The sequence below is a fragment of the Eptatretus burgeri genome, chromosome 12 (genome assembly GCF_056783735.1).
Source record: "Eptatretus burgeri isolate ZD-2024b chromosome 12, Ebu_testis_v1, whole genome shotgun sequence".
NCBI lineage: Eukaryota > Metazoa > Chordata > Myxini > Myxiniformes > Myxinidae > Eptatretus > Eptatretus burgeri.
This window is the reverse complement of record NC_140972.1, coordinates 2,102,218-2,116,123: the sequence shown is the minus strand read 5'-3', so window position 1 is coordinate 2,116,123 and position 13,906 is coordinate 2,102,218.

Below are 13,906 nucleotides of genomic sequence, written 5' to 3'. Positions count from 1 at the left end.
AAAAGAAACACAATGCAATTTTACACAAAAAGCAAATGCGACAATGCAGATCTAATACCGACTACGCGAGCACACGGCAACACTTATACAATTTTACTTCACAGACGGCGCCGACAACACATACCCAAAACCAAGAAAAAGAACACCCTCAAGGATGAGGCGGGCCTGAGGCCGAGACCGGGTCGGGCCTACCCGTCTGGTGATGAGACGTGGAGCGGCGATGGTGCCTCAACTCCGCGGGCCTCACGGACAGTGTCTGGTAGGGGGTGGGAAAGGGGCCCCCTTGGTCGCACTATCTCAGCGCGGGGGGAAACAGGAGGGGGTTGCTGATGCTCGGGGGAAAGGAGGATTTCTACTCTGCCTCGAGTCCTGCGACGAGCGTCTCCACCTCGACCAGGTCGCGCCGTCGGCCTCCCTGGTGTGCAGGTCCCGGCACGACGCGAGCACCCCCTCGTCTGCCCTCGCCGCCTCTCCACAGCTCCGTCCCCTTCGCTCCGACTCCAACGCACACGACGACGACCAACTCCTTCTTGCTTCTTCTTCCCAACTCCACCGACTGCGAAGTCTTAACTCATTCGACTTGACGAACGCGGTCGCTTATATAAGCCCCGTGGCTTCGCTCTCTCATCTTTGACCCCCTGCCTTCGACCTTTCACCTCGCTCCCCATTGGCCCGAGAAAAAGTGGGCGTGAATGCATTTTGATCCATAAATTTGCATATAGCGATCGCCCTCCAACGCCCTGGAGGCGGGGCCAAATCGCCCCTCGCTCACCGATTGGACGGCACAAAAGTGGGCGTGTGTCGTTTTTGATCCGTTTTTGGAGCACAAAATCCGTGATTTTGTACACGCTGTTCGGCGCGCGCCCTGCACGAGTCCAACACCGGTACCCACAAGCGGCGCAAGAACGGTGGCGATGCGACGGTTGCGAGGTGTGACGTGAAGCGGCGCCGCGGTGGGTGGTTGATGTTGTGGTTGGTGGTGGTAACAATGGCGGTTGGTCCAAAATAACGATAGTAAAAGAAAAACGGCTATCCTGAAGAGTCGCAGCACGCATAAATGACATGTATTCCCACTAGACAACGGGTTTGGGCCTAACTACACATATACTTACTGAGATATCTCACCTAAGGGACCTGAATGGTGGTTTGCGAATTTGGTAACCACAACACTACCCCCTCCCCTTTTTACAGACTCGTCCCGAGTCGTCAAATTTTCGTGTGCCATCATGTGTAGTTTTCCCCTCGTACATTTTACCTACGGATCCCTGAGTGCGACATTCATGGTATTCGTGTCCCCAAAATAAATAACCTGAGGGCTGCGTAACTACCTAAACAAACTCACTCACACGGACGACTTAAATAAAATTGCCGGCGCTAAGACAAACATGCCGGGGGCGCACTCATATGTACAGTACATCTTAACCTTAACTTACAAATTTTACACTAAACCATGGCCCAGGATCATTGAACTCTGCAAAAAGAAAGCAGTTAGCAGGGAGCCAGGCTGCTCGCATGCAGTCTCTGGCTCAAACAATGCAGGTGACAGGGAACGTGGCTGGCTGCTCACACGCAGTCCAAGGCCTTCCCTTTTGAACTGAACGCAGTTAACCACAACGGTGCATGGGCTGCACAACACAGTCTCCGTGCCAGCTCAAGTGGCACACGCAATGAACACAACGAATGGAGGGATGAACACAAACACGGTGCACGGGCCGCCACTGCAGGCCCGTGTTGTAGCTGCCAACAGGGCAGTTCTTGCAGCTTGCAAACTGTTGCCTTGATCCTGGCGCACATGGAAATGAACAGGGGGGGGGGGCAAAGCAAAAATTGAACGGGGGCTGGTGAACAGGGGCAGTGGGCATGGCATGGCAAAGGCAGCAGGCAAACACAGCCTGCAGAACCAGGCCGCTGCAGGCAAACACAGCCCGCAGAACCAGGCCGTTGCGGGCAAACACAGCCGGCAGATGAACTGGCCGGCACAGGCCTTGAAGTACCACAGCTGCAGATGATCCGGCCGGCACAGGCCTTGCAGCAACACAACAGCTGCCGATGAAGTGGGCCGGCCTCTGCCTTGCAGAAACACAGCCAGCAGATGAAGCTGGCCAGCCTTTGCCGTTCAGTGGAGGTTGGTGGAGGGAGTGCGGTGGTGCTGGCCACTTGGAAGGCGGGCTCGGACCTTCCTACCTGTCTCCCTCCCACCTATCGCCTTTGCCTGTCACTGTACATACCCACTCCCTTAATTTGTGAAAAACCAATTTAGCCCCAACTTATTTTTTTATTTTTTTATTTTTACTTCCCCACTATAAATCGTCCCCTAACCCCCTTTATCGTCCTTGTTCGGCTAACCTATCCTGTCACCTAGCCTACTCCCAACCCCTACGTTCCCTTCCCGGAGGGGAATAAGGGAGAGCTAACGTCCTGTGTCGAGGCCCAACGAAGCCTCAGAATGGCCTCCCCAGACTTCAGCGATCTAACCCAAAGTGGGTCCAGCGGCCCACAACGAGAGCGAGGGGATGGATGGTGCGGAGGGGTACATCTTCGAATCTACCCTATCCATTTAACAGTTAAACTACCCCGGGGCTTTCAACAAGCGCCTCTCGCTTAAACTATTGGTTCTATAAACCCAGATTCCCGTCGCCTGTGTTGGTGTCCTCACAATTTCGGGCCTCGCCCCCCAATTTTCTCTCCGTGCCCTCACACGGTCTCATGGCTGGGACACGTGGCTCCCTTTGGCAGGCACGACCCTCTGCCGATTCTCCCGCTATGGCACCCCCGGACACTACACTGCCTCCGAGCCTACCAGCTCCCTAAACACCGGGGAGTGCCCCCCATGGCACCTCCCCTGAAACGCACACGTGGCAGGCTGGCTTCCCAGGCCCCTTTCCGAGGGTCACCCTTGCCCACAACACTGCCCACGCGGCTAATGGCGCCCCGGGCCCCCGCACCAAGCAGGCGCACCCGTGCCCACTACGCTATCCCGGCCCCCCATGGGCCCTTGGCCTACCACGGCCGACTAGCCTGGTGCCCGGGGTACCCACTCAGCGATACTCACCTTTCGCAGCCACGCTCCCAAGCCCGTCAACAGGGCTCCTGCACCCCTCCAAATGGGTCTCGAGCCTACTTTCCCACCAACAACAAAACGACCTCCATTTTTCAATTTGACTAACCCCCTAACTCACTTTATACTGACCCCGGGGTCCCTTGGGCGGGAGTCACTCCTCCCCCCAATCACTCATCGCACCATGCATTCCCCATTCGCTCCACTCACACAGACCCGTTGGCCTCACTCACTCAACATGTACACGTACTCACCTCACAACCCACAACTCTTCAACACACACACCGCTGAACTCTGCCATCCTTCTATCTGCATCCCCTAACTAACTCGTGCTCCCACGTCGTCCCTTAAACTATATCACGTTCCATTTAACCAACGTAGCTGAACTACGTCCCCGCTACACATTCACAAGTCTGTCACTGTCTTCTAAATCAAAAAATCATTTTATTTCCCAACATAAATCTCGCTACAATCCCTCTAACTAATCCATTCCACGGACTCCATGAGGACTTACCCCTGCCCCATGAAGTCGGTCTAACTAAACTAACCCTTCCCCCTAACTAGTTTCCATCCTGTGCCCAGGTAAGGGGGTCTTCCACCCCTTGCCCAGGAATCCTGTGCACCCGAAAGTGAGGCTTGTTTTTCCTTTTTTTTTTTTTCCATGCGCAGCACCTGCTCGGCAACTCAGAGCTCGCGCACTTTGCACCTGTCCGTGACGTCATGCAGCTGCACGTGTTCCTCGTCCCTCCCTGGACGGTACCATCCGGCAGGGATACCCCTCCTGCCGGATTCCAACCCCACGTGCAGCCATGACGTCACCGTGCGCATAAAAAAAAACACAAGCCCCACGTCTCGAGGGGTTCCCCACGCGAACACATGTGCTTTGCCCGTTGGAGCTTAACACACACGATCGCGTGGAGAACCCGTCCGGTCCAAATCCATTATCCTGCCTAAACTTTGTCCGTCCGCGGGATCGGCAAATCCACCGCTGGCGTTTCCGGACCGGGACTTCACTCTCGCAAGCGAGCACGTGGCGGTCTCCTGCGTTGCACAGCACGGACCTCGTGCTCACTGCTGGGTGAACCCGGCACGGTCCCCGAAACAACTACAGCCGCTACTCGGCTTTCGTTCCTCCCATGTCGCCGTCGTCGCCATTCGACCCACGCACACCTGCGTGTTACGACGCTCACACTCCATTCCATCACATTCACACCGGGAGACGCGGATGCGTGCTCCCGCATGCCAACCGACATCTCCCTCACATACCGCTCTCTCACACACACGGTCTCCCTTGCATTCGGCCGTTCACTCACGCATGCGGGGGCACTCACCCGCGGTGCCTCATCCACACACCGTGCCTCACTCACACGCGGGGGCACTCAACCGCGGTTCCTCATCCACACTGGCCGTTTCACTCACACACACGGCCTCTTCCACACACGGTGCCTCATCCACACACGGCGTGCTGGGAAGCACGTACTCTGGCACCATCGCCACCACACCACTCACACACGGGGTCGCTTCCACACACGGGGACGCACTCACACCTTGCACCACACACACAGGGACAACCACACTGGGGATTCGTGTCCCCACAAGGGTCTCCAGGGCCTCTATACCCCCCAAGCTCTCCGTGCACCCGTCCACAGCACTCCTCCCCTCGACCTCGCAAAGCACGACCGAACTCACCTGGTCGTGACTCGCCTCAAGGGGGCATACTCCCTCCCCTCGTTCCTGGAGGAGGCCATCCAGGTGCTCGCACTGGGTCTCTACCCAGTCCGCCAGCTCACCCCCATTATCCTCCACTACCTCCGTGTGTGTGTGTGCGTCACTTACCCCGTCTGCATCGTGCAGTCTCTCCTCCATTTTTTCCGTCTCCCGTGTCTCCATACATCCATGAGCCTCTGTTGTCGTCACCTCGTGTCTCGTCTCGCACGTTTTGGTCTCCCCATTTAATTTTTCCCTTTCGGTCACCGTCGATTCCTCTGTCACGACCCTCGCCCAACACGCCCCCCGAATTATTTTTTTACCCGCCTCCACCGCGGGCCTGACAGCCGTTGCACCCCCTTCCAGCTCGTTTGCTTCCACACGTGGAGTCGCCATTCCCAGCTCCCTGCTCACGGCCTTCATGCCCGCCTGCAGGCATCGGCCCATGTTCTGCGTCTCACCCCGTAGCTCTTTCATTTCTTCCTTCATGTTTGCTTCCATTCCGTTTATTTGCTGTGTATTCGCATCCATCCTCGTTTTTACTTCATTTGTATTTGTATCCATCTTTTCGTTCATTTGTTGTGTATTCGCATCCATCTTCTCGTTCATGTTCGCATTTATCTTCGCTGTCATTTCCGCCAGCATGGCGCATAGCTGGGCCATGTCGGGTGCCCTTGAGTGAGCCGTTTCGGCAGGGGTTGGGGAAGGGTTTTGGTGGAGAGGGGGAGGGGAGGTGTCATACACCGCGGCCGCTGCCGCACCCATTTCGGGCTCTGGGTTCAGTTGGGCGAGTTCGTTTTCCTGTACAACCAACATTTCCTGCACGGGGATTCCATCCTGAGCCATGGATTCTACACATTCTACATCCATTTCTAATACCCCCGGCTCCCGCTCGCCTTGAGACGCCATCTTGCTTCTCGTGAAGGGTTAATTTAGCTCGCTCGTAATTTGGAGGGAATAGGGGGTCGCTTCTCTCACCCCTGGACCGATTTCCGTGAATTTAGCTGGAGACAGGAGAGCCCGTTTTCCTGTTCTCCGATACCAGTGCCGCGAGGAGGGCGATGGATTTGTATCGCACGACCTGACACCAGTGTTACCGATTCGCGCCCGCCGGCGTGCTGACGGCCACGTAACTCGAATCGCGGCACGTCGCCCACCGGACGGACAATCCAGTCGTGACCCTCTCGGACTAACGCCGGGAACCAGTCACGGGTGGACCTTTCGGTCTCACCGCGATCGAGCCAATCAGCCCCCGCGTGGGATAGGGTTGCTCGCCAAATTCGACCTACCTAAGTACCCACGCGGAGGGTAGACCGGGCGATCGCACCTCGCCGCCGGTCGACTTCGGACACGGGCCACTTCAGCGACCCGTTCCGTACTATCGGGATAACCGAGCGGTGTTATTCGTCGACCTCGACGGTTCGATTAATTATCGGGCGTATTCAGCCCACTACCAACCCTTTACGTGAAGCAAGATGAGGATTCAATGAAAGAAATGACGAAGCGAAGCGGGAAAGCAGTTCAACACAAAGCACATTTATTCGCGATGAACGGAAAGCACACATATTCAATTCCACCAAAAGCACATAGAAAAGAGGAAGACAAAAAGAAACACAATGCAATTTTACACAAAAAGCAAATGCGACAATGCAGATCTAATACCGACTACGCGAGCACACGGCAACACTTATACAATTTTACTTCACAGACGGCGCCGACAACACATACCCAAAACCAAGAAAAAGAACACCCTCAAGGATGAGGCGGGCCTGAGGCCGAGACCGGGTCGGGCCTACCCGTCTGGTGATGAGACGCGGAGCGGCGATGGTGCCTCAACTCCGCGGGCCTCGCGGACAGTGTCTGGTAGGGGGTGGGAAAGGGGCCCCCTTGGTCGCACTATCTCAGCGCGGGGGGAAACAGGAGGGGGTTGCTGATGCTCGGGGGAAAGGAGGATTTCTACTCTGCCTCGAGTCCTGCGACGAGCGTCTCCACCTCGACCAGGTCGCGCCGTCGGCCTCCCTGGTGTGCAGCTCCCGGCACGACGCGAGCACCCCCTCGTCTGCCCTCGCCGCCTCTCCACAGCTCCGTCCCCTTCGCTCCGACTCCAACGCACACGACGACGACCAACTCCTTCTTGCTTCTTCTTCCCAACTCCACCGACTGCGAAGTCTTAACTCACTCGACTTGACGAACGCGGTCGCTTATAAGCCCCGTGGCTTCGCTCTCTCATCTTTGACCCCCTGCCTTCGACCTTTCACCTCGCTCCCCATTGGCCCGAAAAAAGTGGGCGTGAATGCATTTTGATCCATAAATTTGCATATAGCGATCGCCCTCCAACGCCCTGGAGGCGGGGCCAAATCGCCCCTCGCTCACCGATTGGACGGCACAAAAGTGGGCGTGTGTCGTTTTTGATCCGTTTTTGGAGCACAAAATCCGTGATTTTGTACACGCTGTTCGGCGCGCGCCCTGCACGAGTCCAACACCGGTACCCACAAGCGGCGCAAGAACGGTGGCGATGCGACGGTTGCGAGGTGTGACGTGAAGCGGCGCCGCGGTGGGTGGTTGATGTTGTGGTTGGTGGTGGTAACAATGGCGGTTGGTCCAAAATAAAGATAGTAAAAGAAAAACGGCTATCCTGAAGAGTCGCAGCACGCATAAATGACATGTATTCCCACTAGACAACGGGTTTGGGCCTAACTACACATATACTTACCGAGATATCTCACCTAAGGGACCTGAATGGTGGTTTGCGAATTTGGTAACCACAACAATATATATATATATATATATATATATATATATATATATATATATATATATATATATATATATATATATATATATATATATATATATATATATATATATATATATATATATATATATACTGCATGTGACAGCGGTTGATGAAAAAAATCATTTCAAGAAAATAAGATAGCTCCAGCGAACTATACCGCCGAGGTTGTTTGCATTGATCAAATTCTCCCGAAGTGTACTTGACTGAATCGGGAATAGATTTTTAAATAATTTTTTCGTTGCCCGATTTGAACGTGACTTGATACTGCACATCGCAGGAGAATGTTGAGTAATGTGGCCCTAAAATTTTTGTGCTATCGTGTACCGTTTTGGCTGTATTTTGGGAACATACATAAATACATACATACACCACCGATCACCACCGACCGATCAAAATACATACATACACCACCGACCTCCATTTTTCCAGTTTTTACTGAAATTTAAGCAGTTTAATGTTTCAATGTACTCTGAAATTAAAGCAGAGAACAAATAAACAATTGCAGATAAAAAAGAAATCATGGAATCGTTTTGTTGAACAAAATTTAATCTAAATTTTTGACTCATCAAAGTAGGCTCCTTTTGCAGAAATAACAGCCGAACATACTCGTGGCATTCTTTCTACAATGGAAATCAAATATTGTTTTGAAAGTTCTTCCCAACACTGTTGCAGAAGTTCCCACAAATGTGTTGCACTTGTAGGTTGCTTTGCTTTCACCCTTCTGTCCAGTTCATCCCAAACCACCTTGATGGGGTTTAAGTCTGGAGACTGTGCTGGCCATTCCATGATTTTAAGCTAACCGTCTTGTTCTTTTCTTCTAAGGTAATTCTGACATAGCCTGGAGGTATGTTTTGGGTCGTTTTCTTGCTGTAGGATGAACCCCTGACCAACTAGGCGGAGACCAGAGGGTATTGCATGGTGCTGTAAAATGCTGTGGTGGCCCTTTTGGTTCAGGGTGTCAGTCACTCTGTGCAAGTCGCCGACTCTGAATCCAGCAAAAGAGCCCCAGATCATCACGCTTCCTCCTCCATGTTTGACAGTTGGTGGCACACACTGAGGAACTATCCGTTCGCCTACTCGACTGAGTACACAAACCCTGCGTGATGAACCGAAGATTTCAAATTTTGATTCATCGGTCCATAAGACCTTCTTCCATTTTTCAGTAGTCCACTGGCGGTGCTTCATGGCCCAGGCAAGCCTCTTTTTCTTATTTTGCCATCTTAGCAATGGCTTTCTTACTGCTACTCAACCTGTCAAACCTGCAGCTCGAAGTCTTCTCTTCACAGTTTAAACTGAGACTTCCTTACTTCGACCAGTGCTAAGCTGTGCTTGAGGCTGCTGTCCTGTGAGCCGCCGATCACGCGAGCCGTTGATTCTCAGAAACTTGTCTTCCGATTGTGTTGTGGCTTTGGGTGTGCGAGACCTCTTCCTGTCAGATTTTCCTCCAGTTTCCAAGTGCCTTTTGATGGTGGAGGAAACTGTACCCACTGACACCTTGGCTTCCTTTGTCATTCCTCAAAAGGAAAGACCTACACTTTTAAGGGTTATAATGGTCTGTCTGTCTTCCTTTGTTAATTGTCTTTTTCTCACCATTATGACAGCAACATACTACTTCCTGCAGTGCAATATTGTCCAAATAATGCTTCAGAGGGTTGCACTGCATTGCACAACACAGTCTTGTCCAACACTGCTTTTATACAGAGGGTTTGTAAATAATCAACAAAAGTTGGAACACCTGCAGGAATTGTTTGCATCAACTTTCAAGGTTTAATTTACCTCCATTGTTGCAGAACAGCTGCAGTTGCTAACCCATTAGTTTTTCTCTGAAAAGGGTCTTTTTTAACAATTCTGAAATTTCCATTATTTTTCAGTTTTTGGTAACCGAAACTTCTTTTTTTAACCTCTGGCAGTTTACCGCTTAGTTTTGTACCATTTCAGGTTATTCACTGGACTTGATCTGCTTAAATTTCAGTAAAAAAATGGGGGTGTTCGAAAACTTTCGACCGGTAGTGTACATACATATACATACAAGATGAGAGTTTTTAGTAATACAAGATAGAAGATATAAATATAAATATAAATATAAATATAAATATAAATATAAATATAAATATAAATATAAATATATTGTTGCGGTCTTCGCGCCCGCCGGCGTGCTGACGGCCACGTAACTCGAATCGCGGCACGTCGCCCACCGGACGGACAATCCAGTCGTGACCCTCTCGGACTAACGCCGGGAACCAGTCACGGGTGGACCTTTCGGTCTCACCGCGATCGAGCCAATCAGCCCCCGCGTGGGATAGGGTTGCTCGCCAAATTCGAACTACCTAAGTACCCACGCGGAGGGTAGACCGGGCGATCGCACCTCGCCGCAGGTCGACTTCGGACACGGGCCACTTAAGCGACCCGTTCCGTACTATCAGAATAACCGAGCGGTGTTATCGTCGACCTCGACGGTTCGATTAATTATCGGGCGTATTCAGCCCACTACCAACCCTTTACGTGAAGCAAGATGGGGGTTCAATGGGGAAAAAGACGAAGCGAAGCGGGAAACAGTTCAACAATAAAGCACATTTATTCGCGACGAACGGAAAGCACACAAATACAATTCCACCAAATGCACACAAAAAAGAAAACACAACTCCATTTACACAAAAAGCAAACATAAAAGTGAAAACACAGTGCAGAGCTAATACCGACTACCGAGCACACGGCAACACTTATACAATTCTACTTCACAGACGGCGCCGACAACACATACCCAAAACCAAGGAAAAGAAATCCCCCAAGAATGAGGTAGGCCTGGGGCCGAGACCTGGTCGGGCCTACCCGTCTGGTGATGAGACGCGGAGCGGCGATGGCCCCGCAACCCGCGGGCCTCGTGGACAGTGCCTGGCAGGGGGTGGGAACGGGGCCCCCTTGGTCGCACTATCTCAGCGCGGGGGAAACAGGAGGGGGGTTGCTGATGCTCGGGGCATAGAGGATCTTTATTATATGCGACGAGCGTCTCCACCTCGGCCAGGTCGCGCTGTCGGCCTCCCAGGGGTGCAGCTCCCTGCACGACGCGAGCACCCCCTCGTCCGCCCTCGCCGCCTCTCCACAGCTCGTCCCCTCCGTTCCGACTTTTAACGCACACGACGAGCAGCTCCACCGCCCGCGAAGTCTTGACTCTCTGTTCCGACTCCTTCGCCTCGTTCCGACCTTTACTACTTGTTCCCTCTTGCGACTCTCCGACCCCTCGTTCTCGTTCTGCTGACTCTTTCGCTCCGACTTTTACTACTTCTTTGACTGACGAACACCGTCCTTTTATCCCCCCGTAACTTCGCCTTTGACCCCCTCCCTTTGACCTTTCAACTCGCTCCCCATTGGCCCGAGAAAAAGTGGGCGTGAAGGCTTTTTGATCCACAAATTTGCATATATCGATCGCCCTGGGGGCGGGGCCAATTCGCCCCTCGCTCACCGATTGGACGGCAAAAAGTGGGCGTGTGTCGTTTTGGATCCGTTTTTGAAGCAGAAAATCCGTGATTTTGTACACGCTGTTCAACGTGCGCCCTACACGAGTCCAGCATCGGTGCCCATGAGTGGCGCGAGATGACGGTGATGCGATGGTGGCGAGTTGCGACGGTAAAGGTCATGGCGGTTGTGGTGAAGCGGCGTTGTGGTTGGTGGTTGTTGTTGTGGTTGTGATGGTGGCGATTGGTCCAAAATAAAGATAGTAAAAGAAAAACGGCTATCCTGAAGAGTCGCAGCACGTATAAATGACATGTATTCCCACTAGACAACGGGTTTGGGCCTAACTACACATGCACTTACCGAGATACCTCACCTAAGGGACCTGAATGGTGGTTTGCGAATCTGGTAACCACAACACTATATATATATATATATATATTTACGATAGAGGCGTTTGTGTGTTTAATGTAATCTGAGCTATCAGGGATAGATATGACCCGACATTACTGCACAGAGTTCATTTTCAGCAGGTATACTTGAGGATATTGGCAAAGAAGTGTCCATTTCGAGCTTTTGAAAACGTTAACATGAGGCGTTTGAAGTTCATCACGTGACCCGGAAGTGCTTTGATGTTGGCCCGCGAAATTTTTTTTTTTGGGGAAGGTGAACGTTCTTCCACTTTGTCTTGTTCAATTTCTACTACAGGGATGAATATTATCTTATTCCATTATTCTAATACTCATTTGGTAGTGTAGCATTACGGTCCAACCTTTTACTACAATTGTAGTTCGAGGAGATGTTACCGACTGTCACCCACACAGACTGCTGTGTAATTATCCACGATCGTTAGCATGCAAATTATTTATTTATTACCACTGAACACGTTTGCACGAAATTAGTTTTTGATAAATTTACGTTTTGTTGTCAATCATGTTTTCAGTGATTGAAACGCTGATGAAGAGCAGTGCCCAGCTGATGATCCAGGTCGGTGGAAAATCAGTCGTGTGTGTGTGAATTTTGTTGGTTCTGGGATTGTCTCATTTTCCCCATTGACAATGGAAGGCAGTGCGTGGGGAGGGGATGTGTGAATTGCACAAATGAATTTAAATTTTTTTTAATCTAACAGTGGTAACTGTTGCTCAGGTCAATTCTGCAGTTTAAATTTTGAAATCTGGCACAGGTTAAGAGATTCTACAGCTTATCGCATGTGCGGAAATTAAATAAAGGCATTGTGATGAATCCAGCAATTTGTAGGTATGAAAATCAGCGATTCGTACGTATGAAGCTTTATCTCACAGAAAGCGATCTGTTCGAAGGTGAGGCATTTTTTGAGCAGAGTGAACAGAATGATAGATCAAGACCCCGAGGTGAGCAAGCTAAACGGAGGCTGGCCAAAGGCTACCTGTTTCTCGTTTGACCGGAAATTATCTTCAAAGGGGTGTTTTAATGAACCCAAAACCCAATTTTCATTCATGCACTCCCTTGGAGTAGTTCCCTTCTTATGCATGCAAAGTTTCAGAATGTTGGCTCTCATGGTTTTAGAGTTATAGGACACACACACACACTGACATTTATTAGAATTATTATTAGACGAGCAAATACCACCGGTTGCTTCACTGACGGTAATACTAAAGGAGGGAGGGAGAAAAAGAGTGCGGAAGAGGGAGAGAGGTGGAGCATGACCCACCCACTCGGGGTGACGGAGCACAAAACACTCACCCAGGGTGACGGAGCACGAAACACTCACCCAGGGTGACGGAGCACGAAACACTCACCCAGGGTGACGGAGCACGAAACACTTACCCAGGGTGACGGAGCACGAAACACGCGCTTGGGGTGATGGGCAAAAGCGTCCACAGAGTGAACAATTCACTCAGAAGGACATAGCACGGTCCTGCTATTGACTGTAAGGCGTTCAGAAAGTGGCTTAAGCACTCATGCAAGCACTCCAATTAAATGGTTGATAAGGAATGGTTTGTCAAGCTGTCGCTGCATATCATATCGGATCCCTTTAACTTTAAAGCCGGTCTTCACCATGCATGCAGCAGTTAATGAAATAAAATGAATTTGGTCTAATAATGACTATCCACAAAAGAGTTGCAGCTTAATGCAGAACAACCCTGGAGACGTCGCAAAGATCAATTGCCCGTGAAATAAACACTACAGCTAATCCGCCATCTTCCTGCTCATCTGTGCTTGTGTCACGTGGTACATCGGTTCGGGGTCCGTTTGAACGTTATAACTTCTTTTTAAAAACTTGTTTTTTTAAACCATATTTGCTTTGATTCCCTGTGGAGCACCTCACGAAACCTCTGTAGATCTAGAAACAGATATCGGCAGAAATATAGAAACGATGGATCGGCAGCCCAGGGTGTGAGGGTGTTTATATCGAGCAGTGAATGCATTAAATCATAAACTTCAATGAAACTGGTTAATTGTTAAGTTCTGAAATTTTTTTGTTCACTCAATATAATTCTCCAAACAGTAGAAAAAGATAAGATTCATGCTTTGGAAAAGTCACATTCTTGTGTATCTATGGGGAAGGAGGGAACATAGCCTTGCTAGCTTAAAGTAAATGGGTATATCGGCTTAGTTATAAGATTCGTTCATCATCATCACACCATTTGAAAGCCTTTATCCCTGAGCAGGGGTCAGCTTTTTTGCAGGCTCCAATCATGGTACCCCTCCTTGTGGCAATGTTTTTACAGCCGGATGCCCTTCCTGACACCAACCCTTCAGTCGCCTTCGACCCTGCAGGGATAATTACCAGTATACTGGTGCTCATTTTGCCGACCTTCAGAAGGATGACAGCATCAGGGGGTTGACTCAGCCGAACTCAGCGGCCAGCGGGGCTCGAACTCAGGACCCCAAGCCACCGCCTTAACCACTAA